The sequence below is a fragment of the Perognathus longimembris genome, chromosome 1 (assembly GCF_023159225.1).
Source record: "Perognathus longimembris pacificus isolate PPM17 chromosome 1, ASM2315922v1, whole genome shotgun sequence".
NCBI lineage: Eukaryota > Metazoa > Chordata > Mammalia > Rodentia > Heteromyidae > Perognathus > Perognathus longimembris.
The window spans coordinates 116,987,770-116,994,584 of record NC_063161.1 but is presented as its reverse complement, the minus strand read 5'-3'; the positions used below and the strand labels follow the sequence as shown (position 1 = coordinate 116,994,584).

The 6,815-nt window shown below is 39.6% G+C and overlaps 1 non-coding gene across 1 annotated transcript; it reads right to left on the bottom strand.

Annotated features, from left to right (window-relative positions):
- Positions 1–591: 591 nt before the first annotated feature.
- On the bottom strand, positions 592–697 carry LOC125341212. Its single transcript, XR_007208913.1, has one exon. It is a non-coding gene; the product is annotated as a U6 spliceosomal RNA (small nuclear RNA).
- Between the last annotated feature and the right edge of the window lie 6,118 nt (positions 698–6,815).

The following is a 6,815-nucleotide window of genomic DNA, read 5'->3' as shown; positions in this document are numbered from 1 at the left end:
GACCAAGAAAAGACCTCTCCAAAGTATGTTAGAGTTAACTCCTTAGGCATACATAACAAGAAAATAATATTCAAATCTACAAGAGAGAATTGCCAAGGCACCTATAAAGGAAAACCCATCAGATAAACAGCAAATTTCTCAACAGAAACTTTAAGAGAAGAAAGACATGGAATGATATATTTTAAGCTCTGAAAGAAAATAACATCCAACCTAGATTACACAGCCCATCTATCCATCATAATTGTAGGAAAAATAAAAACTTTCCATGAAAAACAAACCAAAAGCAATTCATGTCACAAAACCAGCACTTCAGAAGGTATTGATAGAGTCTTATACACAGAAGAAGAAGATAAACATAACAATGAAAAAATAAAGGAAAGAATGAATCTCACTTGGTAAGTATATAAGCAAATGAGGAGCACGAAAGGAGCCAATAAAAGAGCAGTAATTGCCATCTAACTTTTAATAATAATTCTGACTATTAATGACCTTGGTTCTTTCATCAAAGATAGAGATTATATGCATGCATATACACATATGCTGATTAAGATAATGAAAACTGTAACTCACTAGTCTTTTTTTTAATCTTTAAAAAATAGGGAAAGTGTCACAAATTTGCATGTCATCTTTGTGCAGGGGCTGTCCTAATCTTTGTATCATTCCAATTTTAGTATAGGTGCTGCTGGAGCTGAAACAAGTCTATTGTTTTTGTTTGTTGTTTTGTTTTTGTAGTAGGGTTTGAACTCCTGGCCTTGTGCTTGTTAGGTAAGTGTCCTACCACCTGCTCCATCCCCACAGCCCCTTTCACTGTAGTTATTTTTCGGATGTGATCTTGTGCTTTTTTGCCCATGGATGGCCTGGGGACCCCAACTTAGGCCTTTCAGGAAGCTCAGATAACAGGTGGCCATCACATCTAGCTGAAAAATCATAAGCCTTTATATAGGTATAAGTAAATAACAATAACAACACAATTACATGCTTAATGCCATTTATTTCCCATAGACACTCAGTAAGAAGTGGAGCACTATTTTCCACCCACTCACCTACTGAAGAAATTGGGGTTTGAAATGCATGCTCAGGTGCATGGTCAGAGGAGAATGTGGCAGAGGCAGGACACAGCACAATGGAATCTCACATAGCCTTTCTCACCAACGGGCACACAGTTCTGAGTACCGGGCTTCTCTGTGGGCATGGCATGGGGAAGCACCTAGTGGCGCCAACTCTTAAACTTCCTTGCCAGGGCCAGCTGCATTGTGAGGCCCAGCAGAAAAAGTAAATGCAGAGTCCCTTGATTAGAAAGTAGGGAAAGTTCCATTAATGTTGTAGAATATGAAGCTTGCACCTTGTCTTCATGGTCTTTCTCATGACTTATTGTGACACATTTTTCTTTGCTATTTAATGTCATTTTACATATAAAGAAATTAAAACATTAAATTATTAGCATGGCTTTTTTAAATTTAAATTTTATTGTCAAGGTGATGGACAGAGGGTTTACAGTTGCATGCATAAGGTAGTGAGTATGTTTCTTGTCAAACTTATTCCCTCCTCCTTCATTTTTCTCCTACCTTCCCTCCTCCACATTCCCCTCCACCCCTGCGTGGTACAGCTAATTTCCAACATATTGTCTTGTGACTATTGCTATTATATTAGTTTATCTTTTATCCTTTGTCTCACCATTTTGATGTTCCTCTTCCCTTCCCTAATTCAGTATACACAATATCCTGTGTAGCAAAATCAAATACAGTGACAACATAGGGAAGAAAAATGCAAGAAAAAAGAAATAATTTCTCATAGTACATTAAAAACAACAACAATGAGAAACCTCTTGTTTCCATATCTTGTAATTCATTTTGCTTAGCATCATCTTGTATGATCATACATGCACACACACATATCATACAGTGAGCTATTGTGATCCTCTGCTATGGCTATCCTAGATATATACTAATTATTGCCAATGAAGGAAACCATAGAGTCTGTATTTCTTTGGATCTAGTTTACGTTTCTTTTTGAACAGTGTTACCTCCTCCTTCATTTTCTCTCATATTTTCTTCTCCCAATTCCCTTCTCAATTCCCAAAGTTGTATCAACTTGATGTTGAAACCTAGTTTTATATGTAAGCATTAAAAGCATTTAATGATCAAAGTTATACAATTTCCTTGCATAGTTTGCACGTGCATTTCATTGTTACCAGAATAGTGAAAAGGATGCACTAAATGAACTTGACTGATTTCCCTTTTTGTTCTGGGCACATTCTATCAGCATTGCCTGTGGCTGACTGCTAAGGAAGGAAGGATTACAAGGAGAGTTATGGGCTGTCCCACCTCTCCAATTTGCATCTGTCCATGTCACCATTTTCAGTGTAAGTAGTTGCCTAATGAAGGGAGATGACAAGAGTAAGAAATGACAGGGTTCATTGGTTGTTTGTGTTTCTTAGAAAGCCCTTGCCCTCTTTCTGTGTTAGAAGCAAGTTCTGGTTCAAATGAAAGTGACAGAGCCTTTCAGGGCTGTCAGCAACCCCTGTTTGCTTAGTTTGGAGATGTAACATACCCCACATTTACTTTAGATCTCACTGAACTCTCAGGTATTCTGAGTTCACTGCATTTCACAAGATGTCCTGAATACTACATGTCAATGAGTGGTGAGAACAGCCCATCTCTTTTGCTCACTTATAGGCTATTTGTCCAATCAGGCTTCATTTATAAAGCCCAGGTTCAAAGATAAAAGTATTAAGACTCTCCAGAGAAGGTGATAAGAGGGTGACCCTGCCTTGTACAGAAGCTTTACCTCATGAACTTCTTCTAAGGCTCTGTTTTACCTGGGTTTGAGCCATGCTTTTACCATACTTTGACCATGAACTTCTGTTTCTCCTTGGTATAAGACAAATGCAAAAATTGCCTTAGCTCATAGCTTTATTATAAAGCATTTGGTAAGTGTCTATAATATTGTCCAACAGATACACACTTTCACAAGAGTCCCATATTGTTTAAATTTTTTGTTTTGTCATGTTTTGTTTCTTTTTAATAAACAAAATTGTGTGTACTTTAGGGGTACAAGGTGATGTTATAAATATTGATATTCTTTGGAATGATGAAATCAATACTCATACATATCACCACTTATGTTTATCATCTTTTTGTGGAGAGAACAGCTAAAACATACTCTCTTAAGCAATTCTGAAATATATGACATACTATTATTAATTGTAACCAGCCAGCATGCTATACAACGGATCATTAATATTTATTCCTCCTCTAACTGATATTTTGTACCTTTTGTGTGCTGGTACTGGGTCTTGAACTCAGGACCTTCCATTCTACTTTGGCTTTTAATCTCAAGGCTAGTGCTTTACTACTTAAGCCATTCCTCTACTTCCAGCCTTTTGGTGGTTAGGAAATAAGAATATCTTGGATTTGTCTTCCCAGGCTGGCTTTGAACCTTGATCCTCAGATCTCAGTCTCCTAAGTAGCTAGGATATCATGTATGAGCCACTTGGGACTCTGTCAAAGTAAAATCTCCCTTTTCCCTGCACGCTACCTTATCCTGGTAGCCACTGACTACCAAGTCTACTCTCTACCTCCAAGTGTTTTATGTTTTAGGTTTCACATATAAGGGAAGGTGTGCAGCTTTTTGTTTTGTCAAACCTGACTTAATTCACATAGTATAATTTTGTTGCAAATGACAGTATTTTAACAATAATGAAAAGATAGGTGAGAAAGTTTAAACTAATACTTTTTAACTCAAAAAACAATAATGTAATAATTATAAGAAGCTAATAATTAAATACTTTATGTTCTTTGGCATGTAAGTCTTCAAAATGTGGTGTGTTGTTTGTACTTACAGCAAATCTCCATTCAAATTAGCCACATGTTCAGCCACTGTCAATTCTAATGAGTACTGTATTAGATCACATAAATCTAGACAGAGGAAATGATAAATGCTAGTTCATTGAACCCTGAGATGGAAATTTGCATGCAAGTTGGGGAATGCTCTAGGAACAAGCTCTATAGGTCATGAGGGAAGCTGGCTTGAGCAAAGGGAGAAGTTGGACTGAAAAATACTTGTCAAAAAGACCTCAGTTAATCTCTCAGGGTGCTCTACAGCTCAAATAACCTTTCAAAGATGTCTCAAATTGAAGCAAGGAACAAAGTTTTTTGTTTTGTTTTGTTTTTGTTTTTTCCTGCCCTAGCATTGACTGGTCTTAGCTGTGAGCAAGCTCTGGGAAGGGAATGTGAACTTGAGGAATCTAGCCTCTTGTGGCCTTGTATAGTCCCTGGTGAGAGGCATCCCTGGCAGCTGGTAAATGAGACTGCTATGTTGAAGGGGTGGTGACCTGGTTGGCACCTCACAATGTGGACTGTGGACTGTAGTATATCTCTTGAGCTATTTCAATCTACCTGGTTCACATAATGAGCCATCACATCTCCTAGGGTGACTTTAAGAGTAAGATTGATAAAACAGACTGTTAGCTCTGATGGCTGTAACTAATCCTGGGGCCTACTGCTGATATCCCTGTCCTTCTTCAACTTCCTATCCCCAGTCCCTTTGCCCTTAGCTAGATCTTGACTGCTCTAGGTATCTGGGCTGGTGGAGTGACCTGGGATGACTGTGCTCTTGGTCATCATGCCACTGTTAGAATGGTTCACTTGCCAGAAAAACTGGATCAAGAAGGACCAAGAAAAGCCCCAGGACCCTGCTTGGGATAACTGGTTACAAGTATTTCCTCCCTGTCCCAATATGTCAGAAGCCCTATCTCATTTTTTGTCAAGGTCATTCTACCTTCTATCATGGATCCTTTTCTGGTTGATAGGCCTTTTGTCTCCAGTAGCCTGATAACAGCCATCTCAATCCCATTATTTTTATATTTCCTCAAAACCTCCCAATTGTCTGAAATGTACATAGCAGCACATTCCCTTTTACCAACATACCATCCTAATTCTCTCACAGATGCAAGTGTTGCCAGCTGCATTAAGTGTTAACCTTTTCATGACAATACAGGGACGGTATCCTGCAAACCACAAGTGCCTCATCCAGAGCCTGGGAAATAGTACTGAAAAGGGAGTTCAGAATTGTTTCAATGGACTGTTCATGTAAGTGCTGTGGTCTCAACATTGTGTCTATCAGATTCACTTGTTAAACATCCCCCATCACCACCATCACCACCAAGGTGATGATATTTAAAAGGCAGAACCTTCAGACAGTGATTAGGTCACATGCTCCACTCCTTCTAAAAAAGGCCTAGCAAAGATTCTTTGTCCTTGCCTTCCTAGGAGAACACACTAGCGGGTATCATCTATGAAGAATAAGCACTCACCAAATGCTAAAACCTACTGGTGGCTTGATCTTCCCAGGCTGCAGAACTGTGAGCAGTTGGTTTATGTTGTTTATAAATAATATTTTGATATAGTATTTTGTTTGCTATATTTTACTATAGTCCTGAATGGAATAAGTCAGTAAGGCACTAGTAATATTTGTGGGAAACTGAAGTGATGCTGTCCTCACAGGATAGGATTTAGGAGGGGAAAGAACTTAATTGAAGCAATGCTAAGGAGCTGTCCGGCAGTGGGAGCAGGAAGTGGGGGGGGGGGGGGGGCGGGCATTCTGAAATCATCCAAGGGCTTGGTTGGGGCCCATTTCCCTGGGGAGTTGGTGTCTTGGAGGAGAAATAGGAGACAATCAGACAAATCCAGGGTCCTTTCTAGTGTATACATACACACACATACACACACACACACACACACACGCGCGAGCGCGCGCGCGCGCACTACTAAACCAAAAGATTTTTTTCTGTCAAAGTAGGAAATAAAAATAAATGATGACTACCATCTCATTATAAGACTTATTATTACTCAAGTAATTTGAGACCTCTCATATATTTATGATATACACCAGAACTAAATTGATATCCAAGGGGGAAAACATTACTTTGTTCATCTGGACTTTCTAACAAGCTCATTATATTGTATACCAGTGATTACATTCTCTGGTTTACTTGATCCTAGAACTATTAAATTAATATTTGTATTTAACTGAACATTTGTTCTAGTTCAGTCTAGGGGTACACTTACTCTTTTCTGTTTCCTTGAGGGTGAGTATGAGTCTGCCCACGTTTGAAAGGAGCAACGTTCTAGAAGACCATATGATGATTGACAGTGGGCCACCCTGTCACTTCACCTGGGTGAAAGAGTAGTCGTTTGTGGGGGATTTTGTTGAGTTGTAGCTACAATGCCAGCCAGCCAAGTGGACATCAAAGTTTACTGTACCCAGTGGCTTTCTGGTGACATGTCCACAATTTCCTAAGACTGTGTCAAGGGTATGCAAGAAGCACTGGAAACAAGAGAGTGAGAATCAAGACCACTGTCATCAGAGAACTGAGGGACCCATGCTGCCTTGTTCCCTTGTAATAGGAAAGGCGTCTTCACCATCTGGGCTACTCTGGTTGCCATGAGCAATGCCATGGCCTCAGGGCTCATTACCCACAGGAATGAATTCCTCTGGAAGGTGAAATCAGGAAGCCTTAGGTCATGGTGTCTGCACAGCTGGATTCTTCTGAGTCATAGAAAGAAGGAGGCTTTCCATCCAAGTACTAACCAGGCCCGACCCTGCTTAGCTTCTGAGATCAGACTAGATCTGGCCCTCTCAGGGTGGTCTTGCAGTCTTTTCTAACTTTTCTCCTGGCAACTCAGGCCAAAGGTCTTGAAATCACCCTCATTTCCTTATATCTAATTACTTACTAACAGATACAGAAATTTACCTGTACATCAATAGTGTTCATTCATCAGTTGTCAGGTGCCCAGCAACTGAATTGAGTGCTT